Below are 25295 nucleotides of genomic sequence, written 5' to 3' on the forward strand. Positions count from 1 at the left end.
CTCACAAGGAAGGGAAGCCTTCCAGTGCAGGTGAAAGGAAGAAACATCGCATCCAGCGAGTATATTAAAGGTAAGCGGCTGCAGCATGTTTATGGGATTCCTTTTAGATTAATCTAGAGATTATCTAAAACAGTCTTTAAATGCTTGATGACTGAACAGTCTGCTGGATATTAAAATATGTTTTGAAAAATATGTTTCAAATGTTGTTTTTTCAGCTGTGTGGGGAGAACAAATACAGTGGCTATGAATATTTTGGCTATTATTCAGAACAGCATGTGGAGGGATATGTAAACTATGTAATATGTAAAAATATGTACTATGTAAAAATCCTGCTTTTTTTCTCCTTTTTGTTTTTTTTTTTTGTCTTTTTCTTTTTTTCCCTGCTATTATAGGTTTAAGAATATAGAGGAATGCGCTGATGGAAGCCATGTAAAGAGTCTCCAAATTTGCATTGGGTTTAAGCGGAAAGAATTTTATGTCTGCACAAATTATGATACTGTCAAAACTTCTTTGTTGTTCTACCTCAATATACATCTAATTGTTAGACTGCTGGATTTGTTGCCAGTATTGATGACAAAGCACACTATAGATGCTGTCTGCGTTACTGGAAAATGATTTGTTTCAAAGTAAAATGACTTCCAGGTGAGGTAAACGCTGAGCATGCTCTTTCTGCCTCCTTCTTGACAGTGCTCATAGTAGATCGCTTAAGTATGTATTAGTCAGGTTCTCTTATAAACTCCTAGTGCGTCTCTGGAATTTTGAATTTACAGTGACTTTACGCTCTTCTCTCTCGCTCCTCTAGGCGGTTTCATCTGTTACCAGAGCTCTAGAACTATTTGTGAAACCTGAAGAGCTGGATGGAGAGAATTGCTACAAATGTAGCGAGTGAGATTATTAACTAATTATGTCTTAATGCTAGATATTAGTTTTATGTATTGCATGACTTAGAGCATAAGTTATCCTTTAACTTCATTTAGAAATAAGGAGACGCAGCTTCGTTGTTGTTGTTGTTGCTTCATTTTGTTTAAGCAACTGGTGCACGGAAATAATCCCAAACTTGAAAACGTTACATCTGTTTTGGAAATCTAAGAAGAGTGGCTATTAGCTGATATTGGACTTTTCTCGTAGCATTGTCTGCACCATGGCTTGTCAAGCTTCCTAGGCGTGTAGCTGCATGCTGAAATATTCATATTGGCAGAAGTGAAAAGACATGCCCAGTAAGTAGTGGTGAGCTGAAGCAAGGAGCTGTGGAGAATGATTTGGAGTGGAAGGCAGCAGCAGGTTGCTGCAGGTCCTAGCGTTCACTGTGAAACAAAGTTAGATTGAGTGTCAGGGAATGTGAGCTGGCTCTGTGGTAATGAATGTTAGCAGCCTGTGCTGGCTCACTAAACAGCGTCTTGCACAGCTCTTGAACTGTGAAACCTGTCGATGTGGACTAATGTCCGAAATGAGCTCCCTTAAGCCTAACCCGTGCACAGGGAAAGCCTGTTGAGTCCAGGCGCTCTCTGTGCTGATCAATATGTAAGATGTTTCTACGTATGTGAGAAACAATTGAACATTTGCATAAGATGGTTTGGCAAAACAAGCTGTTAGTCAAACATCCCCTCAGAAAAGCACAGAGTGCCCGGCTCAGTTCTGTAGGATTCATGCCTGACCCCTCTAAATGAAAAATGCAGTATCCACTTCTTGTTGTTGGATACTAAGGAAATTAAGGTGTCGAATCAAGAGCGTCCAATAGGTTATTAAAGCAATTTAATCCCAGGTTCGTCTTAGCCTGCGGATCCTAGAAAGCAACATGCAGCGTATTCAGGATTCTCATAAGTGATGTCTGAGGAAGAGAAAGAACTGTAATAGCACCTCACATCTGAATTGCATGGTCCTTCCTTAACGTGCTCTTTGAGGTGTGATCGGTTCAGTCACACTTAAAGCCAGAATTTTCTGTCTTTTTGTGAGCTTAAAAGGAAAGGCCTTGCACATGTACGGTACTTTTTCCATTGCTGATAACTGTTATTAGTCTTATATATAACTCATTTTTACTATTTTTTGTTTATATTTTATAACTCCCTGGTAATATGCTTTCGTGAGAGATTCCTGTTCCCGCTGTGCTCTGAGTTGTTGGTAAAACTTACCTTCTTCTCTGTATTAACAAACGTGACATGCAGTGCATGGGTTTATGAAAAGAAAAAACCAAACACATGATGCAAGTAAATATCATTCAAATAGCATAAGCATGCGTGAGACATTAAAAGGAGTTTGTTTTGGGGGCGAAAAAGAAGATGCTTTCAAACACTTGTCTCTGCTTGTTTTTAAGGTGTAAAAAGATGGTTCCTGCATCCAAGAGATTTACCATACACCGTTCTTCCAACGTTCTCACAATATCACTGAAAAGATTTGCAGATTTCACAGGTGGAAAGATCAACAAGGTATATTAAGAATATACCTTAAGAATATAGAGAAATGGTCTGCTTTTATTTTCATTTTCTCTTTTTTTCATTTTTCTCTTAATATCAGTAAAGTCCCTGCTTGACAAGAAGCATATACTTTCCTCTGAGAAGGCTAATTCATCAGGAAACAGTTGTCTGCAACTTCTAGTATTAAACATTGCTTATGGGAAGACTTATTTTTAGTGAATCAAGAAATATATTCATATAATTCCAGTCTCTGTTTTTTGGAAGTGTTTTTCTCTGGCTAGTCCGCGAAGTACTCTGATATAATTTTTCTATCTTCTTGGTCTCTCTTTAGGAGGTAAAATATCCTGAGTATTTGGACCTCTGAGCCTACATGTCTCAGTCAAGTGGAGAACCACTCCTCTACGCCTTATATGCGGTGCTGGTGCATCATGGAATCAACTGTCGCACAGGACACTATGTATGCTACATGAAGGTAGAAGTCAACATCATTTCTAACAGGGTAAAAGGTTGTGCTGGCAAACCAGTTCAAGTGTTACTAGTAGTACTGTTTCTAGGCAAAAAGATTTTCTGAAATAACCCCAAACTTGAAAATGGGATCTTGTATAAAATCTTAAGCTGTGATTGACTCTCTGCTTAAGAGAGGCCAAACGTGTACCTACTGAGAAGCTAGGTGATAAGTGTTTTTGTACACTTATAAGTGGTCATTTTGTAAAGAGACTGCTGAAAAATCTGAACAGTGCTGCTGCAGAACTCTGAATGGGGGGCTAGCAACTGTCTTAACTGATCTGGAATCTTGAGTTTACTTTTCAGTGGACAGGAGGAGAGTCTCTCAAGGCAAACAGAGAGAGAAATAACACCCGATACTCATGTCAACATAAATTTATGCTCAGAGTGTAGGTGTAGGAACAGCGTCGGTATGTATATGGAACATCGGGAGAGGAAACTATATCGGTATTTACAGCTTTTCTACTTCCTTGTCAGAGAGACGTTGTCTCCAAATTAGAAATTGATGTATTTTGAATAAGGGCTGGTGGATCGGATTTATTCTTACTAGTGTTAATATTTGCTCTTGATTAGTACTTAATATCTGGTAACGCATCAATCAATCGTCAAAAATAAACTTAAAAATGTGTAAGGCTTATCTCGTTGGTCGATACAAAGACCAAGGTCTTTTCTCTTTTCTCTTTTTTTTTTTTTTTCCCAGTATTGTTTTTCTGTTTTCCTTCTCACTGCAGTCTTGATTTTGTTTCTTGTCCCTTAAGTATGTTTTCAATGTGTTGTTGAAACATTTTCCCTTTCAATGCAAAAAAAGGAGCTGTCACTGGTGTCTGCAAGTTGAAGACTGGAGCTTATCTGAAAATCACTGAGCCCAAGAGCTGTCACCTTAGTCTTCCAATAGGACAAGGATGTCTTCGTTTTCTCAGTTAAATGCATTTTTCAGGTTTGTGTATTATTTTCTCAGGAATGGAAAGTGTGCGCACAATTTGCCAGTTGTGGGACTAGGAGTTCTCTTATTTCCTGTGCTTTGTTTAACCTGTCTTAAGTTTAATGGATAGCAATCAAGGTGTACTAGAAATCTGAAAACACTTTATGCTTTGTTCTCTCAGTCATTTTGGTATAACAAACAAGCTTATGGTTTAAACCCTCCATTAGGTTAGCATTTTCCCTAAACGTAACAAGTCCCTGTGTGCTACAGGAAGACAGTAACAAAAAATTAAGTATAGATATTCATCCTGCCATTATTCAGCTTCTGCCTATGGACAGACAATTACACTTATTTAAAGCGGTATCCTCTTGAAACCTAATCAGCATGTTAGAAAGCACTTAGTTATCGGCTTTTGTCCTGGAGGGCTGAGGTTTGTTTTGTTTTGTTTTACATTCAGCATTTCCTTTTCTAGCTTCCATTCCCCTGTTGTTTTGCATGAGGAAAACATGCAGCTTTACAAAGTAGAACGGAAAGAGATGCTTTTCAGTCTAACTTTTCAGTTTTTTGTAGGAGTTTTAAATGTGGTAGGTGCAAAACAGCATAAGTACTGCTGCCAAAGTTATATTCAAACAAGTATTTCTTGGAGAAGCAGAAGAAGCCCAGGGAGAAATAAATTTACAAACATGCTCTTCATGCTCTCCTTTCCCAAGATTTCTCTGAGATATATCCCATAGTCTGTGGGTTTTGAGGTATGTGGTTCCCAGGAGTGAAAAGGAGGGCCAAACAGCTCTCCTCTCGGATCTCCACGTGCCAGGGCTTTAGTGTACTGCCACTTATGGCTCCGCTTTTCACCTGGAAAAAGCGACCTCATGCTGTAAACTGAGGAGCCCTGCAATTGTTCTACTTGGGTTTTTTTTGTTTTTTTTTTTTTTTCCCCTGCTCGTATAGGCTTAGAAATGTGCTGATGAAACAATAAAAAAGCCAGCTTGGTACATCTCCTTACAAAAAAATAAGTACAAACTTGAGCTCCTGATCGGCTTCATGCTGAACTCTGTGCTGTTCTTGTCGTAATCTTGGTCTCTCAGTAGATAATATGGTTTAATTACGAATAGAATCATGTGATGAAGAAGATCTCACACTGCAACAAATTCAGCATCTCAAATGAAATTTTACATTTTCCGTGATTTTCTTTCTGAGCAGAAGTGTGTAGTATTAAATATATATATATATATATCTGTGATGAAGCCACGGTCGCAGTTACTCAGATATCTTAATAAGCACTTGCAGGAAGATAAATTGCTGCATCTTTTAGCATTATTTAATTGTAGGGTTAGAGACATGTTGATTCAACAGTGCTGTAAAGTTTCTAAGAGGTCACTTTGAAAAATACCAGCTAAATTACTGGCAAGACTGCACCCGTTCTTAAAAACAAACAACCCCCCCAAATCATCTGTTTTCCTCTTACAGGTAACTGAAGTAATCCCCGAAGAAGACAGTTCACTATCCAAAGGCAAGTTTTATTTTTAAACATTTTCTACATTTTATACCTAGCCACAACTTAACAACCAGTTAACGGTCGGTGACAATCCTGTTCAGTGTTGAAAATGTCATTCTGGCATAGGAAACAAAGGACTTCATCTTCTTGCTTTACAGCTGAATGTCTTCTACATAATGTTTGGAGAAGTGAAATCTTGCAAGAGGTTTTCAAAAATTCTGCCCGGTTTGGATGATGAAGTAAATTGCCATAGTCAGTAGATTCTGGCACTGACAAGTTCCTTCAAGCTAAAGAGGGAGTGCGATTGTTGCAAAGCATGACTGTGTTTTGAGACAGGGACGACCACAAGTTTTAATCTTAAAATACGACATGGAGGGGAGGCTGGTTGTTCACACATTCTTGCAAACATTAATACAATCTGTCCCATTATCAAGAACAAAATTAGGGACTGAACGGAGGTCTTTCAAATACCAGTGTTGCAAAAATAGACTTTTTATGCTACTAATGTCAAAAGAATCCTGATTGTACTAAACTGTGTCTCTTCTAGCTGATAAATCAGGAATAGCACAGAAGAAAATGCGTCTGCTCTAATGCTCTTTGGGCTTCGGTGAATTCTCTGGCCAGCAGATGGCGAACTCGCTTATTCTAAACCAGTCAAAAGTATAGGGAGAAAGTAAATGTCTTGCACGCATTACACAAGTCCAGGGCATTGGGATCACTGGGCTACATGAGTGAAAGAGATGTACCCCAACAGTACCCCACTTAGATACGCTGCTTGCAACATAAGCAGGATGGGAGGGCTGTGCAAAGCAATTTTGGTAAATTGAGGAATTCATGTATTTCATCAAGCCTAAAGATACTAATTAGTTTCATGTGGGGGAAGGTCAGTCTTTCAAAGAAAAGAAAAAACATCTCTTAAGCAGGATTTTCTGAATGGTGGAATCTAATCTGAAAAAAGGCCACTTCAGCAGGTTATTTATTTATTTATTTATTTCTTACTGTATTGAACCTCTCAAGTAAGCTAGGAGCAGACTAGGAACAACTGAGGACTTGTTAGAGTGTGCCTTTTCACCTGGACTCATGTTACTTTGAATAAATTAACAAGGATAGCTAGTGATAATTTGTGATTTAAGGAAATTCCAGATACGTGAGAGAAAGAGCAGCGTTAAAGCAGTTAAATTCCTGCTCTCTCTAATAAGTGCTCTCTCTAGCCAGTTTCTGAACGCTTCTGTTCTGTGGCTAGGATTTGGTCAGCTTGACCACAAGATCACTAGTAAAACAAGGATGCCGTCCAGTCAAACCTTCAAATGAATGCAACTTACCTAAGGTCTACCGTTTGCTATCAAAACAGGTAGCTTTGTCCTAATATTCTGTACAGTTGACCAATTTTAGCATGGAACTGAAATGCAGTCAGTTTAATGGGAGGGCTTTGGAAGCTGCCTTCTCCAGTCAGTTCAGCCCTGTAGTCAGAGAGCAGATCAAGCTGTGTGCAGGCTTGTGACTTCTCTCTTTAGAAAGAAAACCACTGAGCCAGACAGTTCCATGTTGAGTATCACAACAGGGAATGACATTTCTTCCCTTTGTCTTTCAGATGCAGAGCTTACTGATGGAAGCCTTCAATACTCAGACTAAACCTACCATCAAAACGGACGACCTTTTTACCATCCAAACCAACCATTTTTCCATCAAACCCAACACCTTGGGTTTTGAAATGAAACTGGTAAGCCACAAGTCTTTATTGAATCTATTTTGCAGTGAAAGGGTTTTCTCTGTAACCTGATCATTTAAACTGTTGTGCTTAAAAGAAGGTCACTTGCAAGAGCGGTTATAATCCATGCTATAAAATTGAATCATCCTCTAGAAAGAAAAAAAAAAGGAGCAATTATCTTGCATGTACTCTTGATAAAGGAGGAGCTACACAATGGTATATAGTTTCACGCTTTATTTTTGAGAATGTCCAGGCTTAAGTAACAGCTCTTGATGATAAATGAAAAGATTAATACGCAGTGGATTTACACAGAACATTGCGTTTTTAACAATGATCGATACAGAGTATTTGTCATGCAAATCACCTGTGTACACCAAGAAATACTTATTTCAATATATATCTGTACAGTATTTACATTTTATATTTAAACTCTAACTCGAAACATTTTCCAAGAAAATACAGAAATGGAACTGGTAAGCCACAAGTCTTAATCTGCAGCATTTGGTCTACAACAGACCTGGCTTTTCCAGCAAGCGTATCTACATAGATATGTAACAAATCTTAAAAATAGGCATTGTTTTTGTATATGAAGCATTATAAATGCTGCTTGGTTTATAAAGCTTCGGTTTTGTACCCGTTTAAAACTGTTCAAAATGTCAAGTGATTTAGAGCTTACTTTGTCAGAATATTTTAAAATTTAAGTCAGTCCAGGGGAGTTTAACTATTATATACAGTTCTCTCCCTAGATTGCACTGGCAACGGGGCAGCAATTTAATGCTAGAAATAATATACTTCCTGCTACGATCTCCTCAGTTACATGTTACTCTAAATAATTATTTCTGCAGGGTATAAGAACTTCAAATACAGCAAACGAACTCTCAAGGCGTTTCCTTTGTGCTTACAGGTAGACACCGTCGCCTGGCTGGATAAACAGATTTTCTTGAAGGTGTTATTTCAGCATATAAGAATTGATTAAAAAAAAAAAAAAAAAGTGCTTCATGGCTTATTGGTTTTGTAATCTCACAGTTCTCCAGGAACACTTGATTTGCTGCATTTCACCATTACACTCGTCAGTAGCACTGATTCTGGTTTATCACTATTTGCATTACAAATCTCCTTGTCCAAAGCCTAAACTGATGTATGCACTGCTTGAAAACAAAACGTGGTTGCAGAGCAGAAGACTCAAGTCATTAGGTTAGCAGCTGCGTAACCATACTGCTTTCCAAACATAAGATGTAGAGCTTATTGAGTTTCTATGAAGAGTTTAAACGGCTCCCATTAAGCAAAGATGTCCCCACACTGCTACTTCCTCTTAAGCAAGGATTCTACCTCCTTTGGCTGAGGCTTGCTCCCTTACATTCGAACATTCATCCAAGTAGCCTGCAATTCCACATTCGTGGGGGAAAGTCTATAGAATAGAAAAGGTTCCTCCAGTCTCTTCCTCTCAGCCTTTTTTTGAAGCATGCAATAAAGCAAAACATTCACAGGCTGACCTTCCATGCAAAACAAGGCAACTTAGTAAGACAGGAACCGCAAAACTGATTGCTCTTTAAAGTTAAAATGAGATTTGAAATAGATCAAGTTAGCAAGTGGTGTTAAGTCTGTAAGTAAGTCTGCTTTTGCCAGTGCAGCACAGTTCCCTATCATGTAGCCAGAGCTGCTTCTGTAGCTCCAAGAAGCAAAACTGCTTTGACAAAATACTGTGTCATGAAAGCATTCGTTGGTGCGGTAGGCACAGCTCAGGTTCAACAACTGAAAGACCATCAGAGTGGGACTGCAGAAAGATCTTTCAGAAGTTCCAAAAAGACATGTGGGGGTGGGAGTTTAGTTGTGTTAGATAACACAATCTTAGATAAAGATTTTGGTCTTAACGTAAAAGTAAGGGCGTCTACCGATTTCTTCAACTCCAACAACTGAAGCACAAGTCTGAAAAATCGCCTTTAAGAATGCAATGAAAATATTTAACTCTTCTGTATGTTCATAGTTTGTTGTCAAGCAAAGGAATGAATGCTGATGCCTTAACTATCTAGGGCTGTAGCTTACAGAAAGACTACACCTTCCTGTTTTTTTCCCTTTAAAAACGTTAAATCCATGTGAAATTATTTGGGGATGTTTTCACATGCAAAGCCTAATGCAACTCGTGCCTAATGCAAGCCCTGTCGTCTTCTTCCTTTAGTAGTGTCGCATTAAGGGGTGTAGCCGATTGACCGTTACGGGTCCGGTCGGCTTCAGGGTACTGAACTATCACGGCCACGGATCCACCAACAACGCAGCACGCCCTCGCTCTAGTCGCGTTCAAGGAGAACTGTCACGGCCAGGAACAATGCAATTAAGTGCAGTTTATTACGGCAACAGATACACAGGTCCTTTGGATTGCCAGTGATAAATTCACTGTCTGCAAAAGCAAGCTAGCATGCATGAAATGCACAGGTACACGGCCTAGGTATTAAGATGTTAAAAAGCATAAAGACGCTAGAGATTTCTAAGTTTCCGTGGAGACGCCTGGTATAACCAAGCGTTCAGATCTTACCTCGCAGCATCCCAGTGGGCGGGGGGGGGGAGGGGTGAGAGGCTCAGCCTGTCGACTGATGTCAGAAGGTATTCTTCGTGACAGTATCTTCCCCAACATTCCCTTTCTCTTAAGCCAATTTATATTATTTTCTATCTTTTAGGTGGAGCTTGAGTGACTCCAGTCATGCGTATCTTGGTTGTGATTGGTAGAAATTACCTCGCTTGCGTTTAAAGGTACAGGCTCCGAGAAATTCAGAGGATGTGCTCAGTGAGGGGTGGTTGCCCCTTGGAGGCGGGTAGCTTTTGGGATGGAGGGGTGCTTATAATGCCTAGTCACTTAAGGCAATTACTCCACAAGGAGTAACTTTACTCCTTTAACTTAACTACTTGAACTACTTTAAGCTTTAACTACAGCGTATCTAAAACATAAGGAGGATGTTACTATGTAAAAAGCAGATGAAACCAGTCCTTAACTCTTACTGCTTATTGTGCGTGAGCAGACTGGCATGAGTTTTAGCTATACTGGCAAATATCAAAGCACACCTGTGTAGTCCCAAAGCTGGGAGAAAAGCAAGGAAACCTTGAAGAAAATAGGGAGGCCTGTAGCTTGTGTAGTCTTTTAGCTGAGAAAATAAGGAAGGAGAGAGACAGGTAGCCTTGAGCTAGCAGAAGCAAGGAAGAGAAGGGATAAAAGGGAAAAAACAAGAAGGAGAAAACCAGCTCCAGACTGGCCTGTAGTAACCTTTTGCTCATTAAGGGTCATTAACACATTAGAAATCACACCTGTCAAAATGATAATCCTTGCTAATGTGGGATTCGGTGTGTGTCCCCCTCCTCCTGTACCCCCCCCCCCCCCCCCCCCCCCCCGGTGTTCCTCTGTAATGCGCAAGCTCAGTAGAGAAAAGTTAGGTGAGCTGTAATAACCAATCAAAAGGAGCCAAAGAGAGAGTTTTCACAAGTTTCCTGTGTATGAATGACGGTGATTCGAGTCAGAGGTGTGCTTGCTTTGCGAAAGATAGCCAAGTACCTGACTCTGCAGAGTTCTGTAATTAATTATGTAATTAAAAGACCTTGGTGTGCATTCCGACTCTGGGTGCTTATTGGCGCGGTGCACTGGGCACGAACTCGCGGACAACATCTGTACTCAGTGTGATGCCTACAGACAATCCTTTACTGTTGGGACCTGCATATTTTTCTGTGCCTTCAACACAAACCCTTTGGTACAACTAGTTCCCTACGTAGCTGCCAGTTCACCACTCAGTTGCACTTCTGAAGAGGAAAAGCTATTTCCCTCTAACGTAGGAGCACATACTCTAAATGCAAGCTTCACTCAGCTGGTCATTTACTGCAGGACAAGATTTGAAAACTGTTGTGGAGATTCTGTTGGGTTTTCTGCTTACAGAAAAATTAAGTGCCAAATCGCCCTCTACTCCGCTTTGTAGTGCTGCATTTAATGGAGATTCAAAGAATTTCATTTGCTCCTCCGTTTATGGACAACGAGCTGAAGGAACAGGTACAGCACATTAGCCTGGAATGCCTTCCCTCCCAACCAAAGTAAACTGGAGCTGTAACTAACACAAGCAGAAACAAGGCTTCCACGTTTTCAGCTGAATAAAGTTCCAACAAAATCATCCTCTGGGATTTGAAGCTTACTTCAAATTACATGCCAACAGCTCTTTTCCCTGAAAGGTCTTGCCCAGTTCTTACGTCATAGTAAAGTGTATACCTATAAAATTTACAGTTAACGTCTTCACTTAGTTTGTCCAATTTTTGCATTATCGCTCAGCTGTGTGCTCATTTATAAGCTGATGCATGTATACAAGCTGCTGCTCAAGTCCTACGTCTTGTTTGCAATTCTTCGTTTCCTTGTTGCCAGCATATTGTAAAGCGGATCCCTGCTGCTACTCGCTCTAGAAGAAAAGGAATCATCGGTTTGGTTACCAAATACCCGCTTCTGGAAACCAGAAGTGTTTTGGTCTCTCTTCCCTTCGAATGACTCCACACCTCTCATCAGATAATGGATTGCTGACCTAGAATCAGAGAACATCCCAAGGTGGAAAGGGCTCACAATAATGAGCGAGTCCAACTCCTGGCTCCACACAGGACCACCCCAAAAGCAGAGCCTATGTCTGAGAGCATTGTTCAAACACTTCTGGACCCCCGTCAGGCTCGGTGCCACGACCACTGCCCTGGGCAGCTGTCCCAGTGCCCGAGCGCCCTCTCAGGGCAGCACCTGAGGCGCACGGGGCTCGGCGGGGCGGCCCGGGAGGGGAGGAGGACGGCGGGGCGAAGCGGCCGCTCCCTCAGAGCCGTCTCCCCGCCGCCTCGCCCGCACGTCGGGGCTTTTTCGTGTCGGGGCTTTTTCGTGTCGCGCCCTCGGGCTCTCGCCGCGGGCGACATGCCGCTCCCCAGCGCGGACAGCTTGCGCGCGGGGCCTGCCCGCGGCGGCGGCGGGAGGGAAACCCCAACCGCAAAGCCCTCCCGGCAGGGAGAGCTCGGGGTGAGGGCCGGTCCGGCACCGACAGTAAAGACACGCCGGAGGAAACGCTCTGCTTTTAGCCGTGAGCACCGCGGCCAGGTTGAAAAGGCGTCACGCTGGAGCTCCGAGTTGGGCGGCGTTCCGAGGCCGTTGTGGCAGTTGTGGAGACGGCCTCGGCTGAGGTGGCGGCTGCTGTCGCTGCTGTCCCCTCTGTCCCCGCTGTTGCCGCTGTTCCCGGCGCCTGGAGACCCCCGGCAGCCCCCTGTGACAGGACCTGTGGCCCCGGGGAGCAGGTCCTGTGGCCCCCTGTGCCCGCCGCCTCGTCGGCCATCCCGGCAGCAATCCTGCCAGCACAGAATAGCTCACCGGCTTTACGTGCGTTTCAGGGTAAAGTGACGATTAACTTCTATTTCCTGGCTTGGGTGCTGCTTTATTCTTTAACGGAGCTTCAGGTTTAAAGGTTAAACTCAGTTCTGTCAAGGTTAAACTCAGTTTCGTGAATGGCATCTTGGACAAAATCTTAAGCTGTGATTGACTCTCTGCTTAACAGAGGCCAAACGTGTACCTACTGAGAAGCAGGTCATAGGTGATAAGCCCTCACAAATTAACTTGCTATCACAAAGTGACGCCCAGAAAAAGTGTATTCAAAAGCTAGGCTCATTACAGAATCACAACCAAGCCATCATGACTGGTGCAGTAGACAGTGAGGTAGAGGGTGAGCCCTGGAAAGACAGAAGTAAAGTAGCAGCGAAATGCAGGTACCTTTGTGCACACGAAGCAGAAAAGCGCAGGCAGTAAAGTAATAGTGCTCCATTACTAGCGTGAGCAACAATTATATATAAATCGCAACCATTATCTATTAGATAATAGGTAATAATTAATAGATAATTGCAAAGCTCCAAAAATGCAATAAATAACTGATTCCCCTCAGAGAATGTCATTTGCATTTTTATATTAAAAAGACTCCAGAGTTGTAATGGATTAAAATCCTACGAAAGTGAAAGAAATGGCATCAGCCACTAGTTCTGCAGAAGCTAAAAGTAATACTGATAGAGTTTTGATGGAAATTTTTCCTTTGTGTGTTTAGTTTGGGGATTCCTTTTAAATCATTCATACCAGCAAGTTAGTTCTTCAAGGCCGTTTCTTTGAGATTAAGTGACAGGACTTCTACTACTCTTTTCTTCTTGGAATGCTTCTTGGTATTCTTACGTCAGCCAGAACATTTGTCTCTGTCGCAGATGAGAACAATGACCATAGTTAACAAGCCCAAATCTTCAAAGTCTAAAAAGCCATCTTCAAGGCGGTCTGGCAAATCCAAGAAACCGAGTACTAAAAAACTGATGTCACGCACCGCAAACTGGGGCCGGATACCACCTGCAGAAGATTCAAGCCAAGTCTCTGTGGCCCAAGGATGTGGAGGTGCTATTTATTGTAGATCCTCTGAAAAATCTAAGCCTTTTGCCCAAAGAGATCTAAGTAAGTGTGCGCTTTATCCTGCCTCCGTTTTCTTCAAAACAAAAGTAGAAAGTGGTAGTTCTTGCTTGTTGCACTGATAGAGAACGGGACTACTGTGAATAAAGACTTCCAAAGCGATTCTCCTAAGGCAACTGAAGTGACTGACGTTACAGAAATTAATTTTGATATATTTACAGTCGACAGAGAAATGTGGGGAGCATTTTGTAATGCACTGATTCATCCATATCTTTTCTGTTTTGCAAAGAAAAGTGTTTGATTGTTGCTATTCACAGGTTCCATTATTCACAGGTTTTTGAATGTTAAGATTGCTCAGGAAAAGATCTGATATTTGTAGGGGTACCGTCATTCCTAGTTATTTGTTTTTACATTGTCCTTGCATTTATTACCATATAATTTCAAGTCTAAGTTTGTGGTTGAAGTTATAATAAGGAAAAAAGCATATAATAAGGAAGAAATTAAAATGGTTGACTAAACTTTTTTTTCCCAAAACGTTGTGTTGACCAGCCAATTTGAAGATGGCGGTATTAAAGGTGTCTGCAATAAGTTTTTCTGTTTTGGATTGTAGCTAGTTCCTCTAGGTGCTCCCGCAGAATAGTATTTTTACTATGCCTATATATACTTTATATATTCACTATACCTATATATACTTAATACCTTTCTTAGAAACAAACAAACAAAATCTCTTTTTAAATATAACTTTCTTGCAGTTGTTAATGATGGAATTGCTCCGCCACAAAGGATTCTTTTTCCACCTGAGAAGATACGTATGGATTGGCAAGAAACACAAAGTGTTGGAGTTGGCCTGTACAATCTTGGCAACACGTGTTTTCTTAATGCTACTCTACAGTGTTTGACCTACACCCCCCCACTTGCCAATTACATGCTTTCTCTTGAGCACAGCCAGTCATGTGAGTACTTTCTAACAGTATTTTAAATCTGTTGGATAGCTGTGAAGGTGAAAGAACAGCAGTGATTCTGTGAGACAAACTTACTTGCCTGATTTTACCTGTAGACGCTGGCTTTGAGCATTGTATTAGCAGTGGGCTCGGAATAGCATATGGAGTGCGTTTAATGCACCATGTGTTTTTTTTGTTTGTTTGTTTGTTTGTTTTTTTAAAAGGATCTTTTCTTGCTTCATGGGAATAATGAAGTGCATTGGACAGTAATGCATTTAATGAACATTTGGCATTTGGGCTATTTGGGCTTCCTGCTGCTAGAAAGGCAATAAAATTTAGGATGTTGGCATCATAGGTCTTTAGTCTGCACAGCCGAGGTTCCATAATGCACTACAATAAATGGTCTGTTCGTTGTTGAACCAATTAAAAAAAAAAAAAAAAAAAAAAAACCTAGAAAGCAATATGAGCTGTTATGAACACGACTAGATTTTTTTGTGGGACTGTATTAAAATCTAGACTGATTTTGTCCTAAATAAAATGTTGTACTATAAAGTAAATGTTGTACTAAACCTGTATGCTTTTTAGGCTGGTATCTTTGTATCGATACCTAGAAATTTAACTGTTTTCTTCCTGTATATAGAAATCGTTTCAGTTGAGAATCCTGTTGAAAAAAGGAGGGCAGAAGTACTATTACATACATTACTGTAATTTTTCCTTTTTCCCAAAGGACTCGTAGCTCTGTATCATGAAGCTCACCTGACAGCACTGTGCTGAAAATAACCCACGTTCTCTTAATGCTGTATCATCAAGGTCAAATATTCTTTCCTCATACATTTTGCAACCTGTGGAGTTCACATTCCTGTCAGCCTTTACAAACGTGACTTTGCAGTAGTCTTTTAGATTTCTCATCACAAAATGCACTTGAATACAGGCTTAATGGATATTTTTATTCTATAAAGTTGTGTGAAATGAAATGTTAGGAGACTGTTGGGACAAGGAGAGTGGATATTGTATCTATAGTTTAAATGTTACTTATATGTTTGTTTGTAGTTATGTCTGTTTCGCTAGACTGGGATGCTTTCTTCTTTCACTCTTCAGGTCGTGAACAAGATTTTTGCATGATGTGCACGATGGAGACTCACATTAACCAGGCCCTGCGTTGCACTGTTGATGCCATCGAGCCTACGCGTGTTATCAATAATCTCAGTCGTAAGTGGCTTCAGATGTGTTTCTTTTTCAGCATCTTGTAATCTTCAAATAATTATTTGATGTGTATAAATGGTTTTAACACTGTAAAGAAGAGAGATTTTAGAAACAGGAGAATTACTTCATTTTTAAATGAGGTGAATACTATCATCTTCTTATTTAGGAATAGGACAACATTTCCGTTTTGGCAGTCAAGAAGACGCACACGAGTTCTTGCGCTATACTGTTGATGCTATGCAGGAAGCGTGCTTGAATGGAAGCACCAAGTAAGCATAAACAAATTCACTTTTATACGTTCTCTAGCACCTTTTAGGCCTTTATTTACTATCAAAACTGAAAGTCTAGGTCATCCTTGGTTTTCATAAAACTCTTTGAAGAGTTAACTGTGTGCCTTAAATCTTCTGAGGTCTGATTATAATTTATTTCCAGATTGGACAGATCTTCTCAAGCTACCACCATCATTCATCAAATATTTGGAGGATTTCTAAGATCAAGAGGTACTTTTAAAAATATTCCTGTCCTTAGAACTGATCTGTGTCTTTTGTCGGTAGTAAAGCAGTCTGTAGTTTGTCTGAAGTAGTATCTATCGACAACTTGAATGTGGACAGTTAGTCTCCTTCACGTGTTGTTAAGCATTTATATTTTGCTTCCAGTGAAGTGCTTGAATTGCAAAGCAGTTTCGGATACGTATGAGGCATTTCTTGATATCACTTTGGATGTAAAGGTAGGAGGTTTTGTAAATATAATTCATGATGTTTAAGTACATGTATAACTTTCTAAATTAAACTTGTTTAACTTAAAAAACCAAACCACGTACAATGTTAAAATATAAGAGCTTGGTGGTGGTTAGAAAGTGGATTGGACTTTGTCCTTCTGTGGAACCCCTGTAAATAGTCTCCACGTCTGCATTGGGTTTAAGGGGAAAGAATTTTATTGCTGCGCAAAGTATAATACTGTCACACTTCTTTGTTGTTCTACCTCAATATACGTCTAATTGTTAGACTGTTGGATTTGTTGCCAGTATTGATGACAAAGCACACTATAGATGCTGTCTGCGTTACTGGAAAATGATTTGTTTCAAAGTAGAATGACTTCCAGGTGAGGTAAACGCTGAGCATGCTCTTTCTGCCTCCTTCTTGACAGTGCTCATAGTAGATCGCTTAAGTATGTGTTAGTCAGGTTCTCTTATAAACTCCTAGTGCGTCTCTGGAATTTTGAATTTACAGTGACTTTACGCTCTTCTCTCTCGCTCCTCTAGGCGGTTTCATCTGTTACCAGAGCTCTAGAACTATTTGTGAAACCTGAAGAGCTGTATGGAGAGAATTGCTATAAATGTAGCGAGTAAGATTATTACTAATTATGTCTTAATACTAGATATTAGTTTTATATATTACATGACTTAGAGCGTAAGTTATCCTTTAACTTCATTTAGAAATAAGGAGACGCAGCTTTGTTGTTGTTGTTGTTGTTGCTTCATTTTCTAGTAGTGGTGAGCTGAAGCAAGGAGCTATGGAGAATGATTTGGAGTGGAAGGCAGCAGCAGGTTCCTACAGGTCCTAGCGTTCACTGTGAAACAAAGTTAGATTGAGTGTCAGGGCATGTGAGCTGGCTCTGTGGTAATGAATGTTAGCAGCCTGTGCTGGCTCACTAAACAGCGTCTTGCACAGCTCTTGAACTGTGAAACCTGTCGATGTGGACTAATGTCCGAAATGAGCTCCCTTAAGCCTAACCCGTGCACAGGGAAAGCCTGTTGAGTTCAGGCGCTCTCTGTGCTGATCAATATGTAAGATGTTTCTACGTATGTGAGAAACAATTGAACATTTGCATAAGATGGTTTGGCAAAACAAGCTGTTAGTCAAACATCCCCTCAGAAAAGCACAGAGTGCCCGGCTCAGTTCTGTAGAATTCATGCCTGACCCCTCTAAATGAAAAATGCAGTATCCACTTCTTGTTGTTGGATACTAAGGAAATTAGGGTGTCGAATCAAGAGCGTCCAATAGGTTATTAAAGCAATTTAATCCCAGGTTCGTCTTGGCCTGCGGATCCTAGAAAGCAACATGCAGCGTATTCAGGATTCTCATAAGTGATGTCTGAGGAAGAGAAAGAACTGTAATAGCACCTCACATCTGAATTGCATGGTCCTTCCTTAATGTGCTCTTTGAGGTGTGATCGGTTCAGTCACACTTAAAGCCAGAATTTTCCGTCTTTTTGTGAGCTTAAAAGGAAAGGCCTTGCACATGTACAGTACTTTTTCCATTGCTGATAACTGTTATTAGTCTTATATATAACTCATTTTTACTATTTTTTGTTTATATTTTATAACTCCCTGGTAATACGCTTTCGTGAGAGATTCCTGTTCCCGCTATGCTCTGAGTTGTTGGTAAAACTTACCTTCTTCTCTGTATTAACAAACGTGACATGCAGTGCATGGGTTTATGAAAAGAAAAAACCAAACATATGATGCAAGTAAATATCATTCAAATAGCATAAGCATGCATGAGACATTAAAACGAGTTTGTTTTGGGGGCAAAAAAGATGATGCTTTCAAACACTTGTCTCTGCTTGTTTTTAAGGTGTAAAAAGATGGTTCCTGCATCCAAGAGATTTACCATACACCGTTCTTCCAACGTTCTCACAATATCACTGAAAAGATTTGCAGATTTCACAGGTGGAAAGATCAACAAGGTATATTTCCCGCTGTAATGCAACTTTGTCATCATGTAATGGGACATCCCCCAAAGCTGAAAGTTGTTAATATTTTCAGACAATAATTGTAGACTAACGACTACGGCTTATTCTTTCTCTTAATATCAGTAAAGTTCCTGCTTGACAAGAAGCATATACTTTCCTCTGAGAAGGCTAATTCATCAGAAAACAGTTGTCTGCAACTTCTAGTATTAAACGTTGCTTATGGGAAGACTTATTTTTAGTGAATCAAGAGATATATTCATATAATTCCAGTCTCTGTTTTTTGGAAGTGTTTTTCTCTGGCTAGTCCGCGAAGTACTCTGATATAATTTTTCTATCTTCTTGGTCTCTCTTTAGGAAGTAAAATATCCTGAGTATTTGGACCTCCGAGCCTACATGTCTCAATCAAGTGGAGAACCACTCATCTATGCCTTATATGCGGTGCTGGTGCATCATGGTATCAACTGTCGCTCAGGACACTATGTATGCTACATAAAGGTAGAAGTCGACATCATTTCTAACAGGGTAAAGGTTGTGCTGGCAAACCAGTTCAAGTGTTACTAGTAGTACTGTTTCTAGGGAAAAAGATTTCATTATATGTTTATTTGACACGTGTGTATTTTATTGCTATCTGTGATTTCATTTGGAAAACATGCAATTCATCTAAAGATATCGTTGTCTTTATTTGCAGGCTGGTAATGGACTTTGGTATCAGATGAATGATGCAAAAGTAGTCCGTACTGACATTAAAAGAGTTCTTGGTCAGCAAGCTTACTTACTTTTTTATATCAGGTAATAACAAGTATTCAAATGTGTTCAGAAGAGATTTACTCTCCTGTTATTGATACTTTTCTTTTTGCAAGTGTTTTTCTTTCTCTCCCAGGAAAAGATGATTATTTCTCTAATTCAGTTCTGTCTAACCTGAAATTCTCTGTCATTTATTATCTTTTGTTGCTTGGCCTTAAACTGCAGCACTTGTGTAAATTGCTGTATATGTGTTATCTGTAGCTGGCTAATTTAGAGAAGGAGAGAAATGAAGGCCATCTGTGGTGTAAGAATGAATTATTGCTCTGAAAGTGATAGTCATAGTAGGAAGACTGTTACCTACTTTTCAGTTTGTAGTCTTGGCTAAGTCTTCTGTAGAGAAGGCTTCCATATCGTATGAACTGTTCCTATAAAATTATAGGATGGGATTTAATCCAAGAGTAGGCCGAAAGAAAAACTAAACTGAGATCACTGCTCTTTTCTGAAGGCGCTATGATTTGATGCTCGGAGAACGTGCTTTTTACTTAGCAGCACCGTCTTATCCCTGTTCATTCCCCCCTGGTCAGCGGGGGGCTAACAGTAAGCAGGCTGGATTTCTGGGACCACGACTTCCTCCTCATATGATTAAGGTAATTTAGGGAAGCGGGAGGGCAGATAATGGCACCAAACGGACAGTGGGTTTGGGGTTTGGTGTGGGGTTTTTTGTTTGGTTTTTGGCATCTTTGTTTTGTTTTCCTTCCCACGCTGCAGCTGTCTTCACAGCCCTCATGCTACAGCCAGAGTCATTCAAACAGTGGTTACTGCTGAATTGCGCAGCCATGCGACTCCATTGTTTATACCTCCTAGACAGCTTTGTAAAGCACAGAGAGCTACGCTCTTTGACAATTTAAGTAGAGTGTACTAATCCTCGAATCATTTAAAAGAGGACTTGTTTTTCCTATCGACGTCACTTTAGCTAAGACAGGGAAACCAAATTGTCTTATTCCTGAGCACCAGAACAATTATTCCAGGCTTTTTGGGGTATGTTTAAAGGGGAAACTAAATATATTTGGGAATAGCTTTAGGCAATGTTAAGTTGTTTGGATGGTTTTCAAAAATGATGTTAATTTGATATCAATATGCAGTAAACCAAAAGCAGGAATTAAATACACTTATGGGACTTGCATTTATCTTTTAAGGGCAGTGTTTTTTGCTTTTTAGGTGTTAAGACCATTTGTAGAAATACTTAGTAGGAGAATGACATGTTTAAAAATGTTAAATGGAGTGTTTGCATTAACCCGTCTTGCAATTTCTTCTTTTTAAATACAGAATTCAAGTCGTTTAAATGGAAATGGATCCATAAAAGAGGATGCAAATACCACTGGTGTCACCCTAAAAAGGCCATCTTCAGCACCACCAATGGCCTGTGTTCAAGAACAGGCGATTACCAGGCCTTCAATTACTGATACGTCAAAAAACCAGAAGATCACCATCAGTATTCACAATAAATTGCCTGCTCGTCAGACTGTGTCACAGCCTGACTGTCTTAGCAGTGCTGTGGAGGATGAAGATCTCTACAAGGCTGTTCCTTCATCCACAATCACAAATTCGGTAAAGCAAATGAAGCAAATACAAATACAAAAAAAAAAAAAAAGAGTTTCTGCTGAAATTTTTGTGGAGCCAAAGGTGAATGGAAATCCTAAACTCAGCTCTGATAACACAGTCCCTTACGGTGCAGAATCTTCAGGAAAATCTGAGGAGGAGTCAAAGGGCTTATTTAAAAGGAATTGCAATGCAATGTGGAATTTTGGTTGGAAAGGTAGTCCGTACATCGCAGAATTCCCATTCTTCCTGTCAGAATGCTGATGAAGGAAGATCCCAGCATGAGCTGCCAAACACTGATTCACTGAATGGTGCTATTAGTTTAGTTCATGAATCTAAAGAAAACGGACTGAAACTTGATGATTCCACTTGCCAAGTTGAACCTGTTAAACCTTGTGAGATGTTCTTTTCTAAAACAAACGGATTGCTTGAAACATAGTAGTTTGCTCCATCGAGAATTTCTCACCCACGATGTATTCGGGAGTGTTTATCATGTTCCTAATTCAGGCGAAATGCTGAGAAAACACAGCACAAATTTGATCGTAACCCTTTGTGATATTATGCCATTAGAATTTGCAGAGCTGAGCTGACATTAGAACTTGTCAGCTTAAGCTGAGCTGAGATAAAAATTCTTAAGTTTCATAAAGTAGATTTTGGGAGGTGAGTTGGCGTTATCTTTGAAGTGTAGATAATGCATACAACACAAAGCGATCTTGCTTAGCATTTAATGTAGAAATTCTGAGAAGACTAGTCCTCAGCACAAATGGTATTTTTTCTGTCTGCTGACTTGTGCGTTTTAGTTGCAGATGCCTGGAGCTATGCCTCCAGTCCCTCGAGAAGTCATCATGGAATCCCTCACGGCCAGCCAGCTGAACAGCTTGTCAGAGGAAAGAAGGTAAAATGAGCACAGTCTGATTAAGACAAGATTTTATGGAAGTTCATTGCGGTTTTATCTGTCTACTAATACTATTTAATGGAAGGATTTAAATCAGTAGAATTCCGTACTGTATGGCCAGTGTTGCGAACAGAACTAATGATCGACACTGTGCATAGCACTCTGATGCAGGCTGGTGCCTCGCGGAGAACTTGTGTTTCTTCATAGAATGTTTTTCCATTTTTCTCCATTATCTGGAGAAACATTGGCTGTTCCCCCGTCGCCCCCACCCCTTTTTTCTCAGAGCAGCAGGTGGAGGGAGACGGAAACGTGTTTTTATTTTGTGCAGTGTCCCGGGACCTCCGAAATCTACTGAGAATGATGAATACCTTGAACAGTACCAATGTGATGACCGTGGAGACAAGGAGAAACCAAGAAGATCAAAAGAACATGAACTGATTTCAGAAGAAAATGTTTTCTACATCAAAGAGTCTTCTGAGACTGGTGAGAAATTGCGGCAAACTTCCCCTCTAAAGTCTGACAGTGAATGTAGTTCTAAAAACCTTTCCTCCTTAGCTGTTACAGATAGATGCCAAGATACAAAGGACGAGACTAAAAAATCTGACAAAGAGCGTTACCAGAGAAAGAGGGAACATTCTCCTACTGAAGAGAAGGAGAGTCAAAAAGATGGTCATTCCAGCAAGAGAAGGTGCTCTCGGAGTGTGGAAGTTGTTAAGCAAAAGCGTCACAAGCAGGAGTATTGGGAGGGAAGCAGGTACAGATCTTCCCATAGTGAAAGGAACAGCCCTGATAATGGCAGAAGACCAGTAAAATATTCAAAGTACAGATCTCGAAGCAGAGGAAGATCAGAACAAGATAGCGCTAGATATTACCATTCCAAAGGGGAAAGAAGTTGGAGCAGAGAAAGATACTATCAAGATGAACCACGGAAATGGGAAAAATGTAGCTATTACAAGGATTACTATTCACCTCATGCAGCAGGAGACAGTAGAGAGAGAAAGTTCTCTCACGGTGATAAAGACTTTGACAAATTGACTCAGACTTACTCCAGCAGGTCACATAAGCGTTATCATTACAAAAGCAGATGGCCTCAAGGTTCCCTCTTGCGAGAGGAAGATGTACATCACTTTAGCACACCCAGAGCAGACTCACATCGTTGCTCAGTAGCTCAGCAACATTCTGGAAAACATTCGCGTGAGAGACATGCACTTCCACCTGTGTCAGCTCATTTGGAGAACTGTCGCCAGAAAAAGGCAAAAGAAGGAAACAGAAAAAGACAATATACTCGTGCAGAAGGTAGTGAAAGTGAAATAGAAAGGCAACGCAGAAAGGTAGAAAAGGAGGTTTTAGGTGGTGAAAACATGAAAAAATATAAGAAGTTCTAGAAGAAAAAGAAGTCTGAAGATAAACAGGGAGAGAAGGATTCCAAGTAAGCAGGGATTCCAGCCTAATCAGCATTTTTTTTCCTAATTCTTTTCTGGGTGCTTCTCATGTTTTGTTTTTTTTTTTTCATAGTTTCTGAGTTATTTAGATAGCATAATCTGGCTGGGGATCATGACTGGGGATCATTAGGTTGATCAGTGAAGACAGGAAAGGTATTGCTGAATTGTGTCAGAGCACTAGCTTTGGACCACGTAGTTCGAATCACATCTGCACACCATTCTGGATTAGGTTAAAATATTTTTTTTTTTTTACTTGCACATATTCCAGAGCTAACCATTGTTAATGATCTGTGTACCAACCAGGACCTATGGTCCTTCAATCTGAGGGCTTAAGTTTGCTGCATCTAAAGGAAGTTACATGTGCACAAAGTACCACAAAATAGCTGACATGCGGCAAATCATCGCCTGTGGTAAAATAAATAAAGTTTCCTGTATGCAACAAGTGCCACATCTTTTTTTCTCTTTTTAACTTGCATGTTTCTTTCAGACTTTATGATTTGTATTTCTCTGCGCTCCACTTTGACAATGCCAATCGCAAGCGTAACAAAAAGAAGAAAAAGGAGAAACATCAGGAAAGTGAAAGGCTTCTTGGAACACTTAGATCCTCGTTTCCAGAAGAAAACCCGGGAGAAGAAGGAAGAATCCCATCCTCCAGATGGCTCTTTATGAGAGCAATGCAGAAGTGAGGGCAGTAAACAACCTCACAAGGAAGGGAAGCCTTCCAGTGCAGGTGAAAGGAAGAAACATCGCATCCAGCGAGTATATTAAAGGTAAGCGGCTGCAGCATGTTTATGGGATTCCTTTTAGATTAATCTAGAGATTATCTAAAACAGTCTTTAAATGCTTGATGACTGAACAGTCTGCTGGATATTAAAATATGTTTTGAAAAATATGTTTCAAATGTTGTTTTTTCAGCTGTGTGGGGAGAACAAATACAGTGGCTATGAATATTTTGGCTATTATTCAGAACAGCATGTGGAGGGATATGTAAACTATGTAATATGTAAAAATATGTACTATGTAAAAATCCTGCTTTTTTTCTCCTTTTTGTTTTTTTTTTTTTGTCTTTTTCTTTTTTTCCCTGCTATTATAGGTTTAAGAATATAGAGGAATGCGCTGATGGAAGCCATGTAAAGAGTCTCCAAATTTGCATTGGGTTTAAGCGGAAAGAATTTTATGTCTGCACAAATTATGATACTGTCAAAACTTCTTTGTTGTTCTACCTCAATATACATCTAATTGTTAGACTGCTGGATTTGTTGCCAGTATTGATGACAAAGCACACTATAGATGCTGTCTGCGTTACTGGAAAATGATTTGTTTCAAAGTAAAATGACTTCCAGGTGAGGTAAACGCTGAGCATGCTCTTTCTGCCTCCTTCTTGACAGTGCTCATAGTAGATCGCTTAAGTATGTATTAGTCAGGTTCTCTTATAAACTCCTAGTGCGTCTCTGGAATTTTGAATTTACAGTGACTTTACGCTCTTCTCTCTCGCTCCTCTAGGCGGTTTCATCTGTTACCAGAGCTCTAGAACTATTTGTGAAACCTGAAGAGCTGGATGGAGAGAATTGCTACAAATGTAGCGAGTGAGATTATTAACTAATTATGTCTTAATGCTAGATATTAGTTTTATGTATTGCATGACTTAGAGCATAAGTTATCCTTTAACTTCATTTAGAAATAAGGAGACGCAGCTTCGTTGTTGTTGTTGTTGCTTCATTTTGTTTAAGCAACTGGTGCACGGAAATAATCCCAAACTTGAAAACGTTACATCTGTTTTGGAAATCTAAGAAGAGTGGCTATTAGCTGATATTGGACTTTTCTCGTAGCATTGTCTGCACCATGGCTTGTCAAGCTTCCTAGGCGTGTAGCTGCATGCTGAAATATTCATATTGGCAGAAGTGAAAAGACATGCCCAGTAAGTAGTGGTGAGCTGAAGCAAGGAGCTGTGGAGAATGATTTGGAGTGGAAGGCAGCAGCAGGTTGCTGCAGGTCCTAGCGTTCACTGTGAAACAAAGTTAGATTGAGTGTCAGGGAATGTGAGCTGGCTCTGTGGTAATGAATGTTAGCAGCCTGTGCTGGCTCACTAAACAGCGTCTTGCACAGCTCTTGAACTGTGAAACCTGTCGATGTGGACTAATGTCCGAAATGAGCTCCCTTAAGCCTAACCCGTGCACAGGGAAAGCCTGTTGAGTCCAGGCGCTCTCTGTGCTGATCAATATGTAAGATGTTTCTACGTATGTGAGAAACAATTGAACATTTGCATAAGATGGTTTGGCAAAACAAGCTGTTAGTCAAACATCCCCTCAGAAAAGC

General features: G+C 40.3%; 1 pseudogene across 1 annotated transcript; it reads left to right on the plus strand.

The window, feature by feature from the left end:
- The first annotated feature begins 13277 nt into the window (after positions 1–13277).
- Positions 13278–23665, plus strand: LOC310904796 (ubiquitin carboxyl-terminal hydrolase 42-like; annotated as a pseudogene). Its single transcript has 15 exons — positions 13278–13506; positions 14214–14414; positions 15501–15611; positions 15772–15874; positions 16038–16105; positions 16262–16332; positions 16867–16949; positions 18182–18293; positions 18654–18794; positions 18988–19088; positions 19549–19690; positions 20370–21078; positions 21449–21537; positions 21866–22966; positions 23467–23665. The product of its transcript is annotated as a ubiquitin carboxyl-terminal hydrolase 42-like (transcript).
- Positions 23666–25295: the final 1630 nt, after the last annotated feature.

This window comes from Anser anser (genome assembly GCF_964211835.1).
Source record: "Anser anser genome assembly, chromosome: 10".
In the NCBI taxonomy this organism is placed as follows: domain Eukaryota; kingdom Metazoa; phylum Chordata; class Aves; order Anseriformes; family Anatidae; genus Anser; species Anser anser.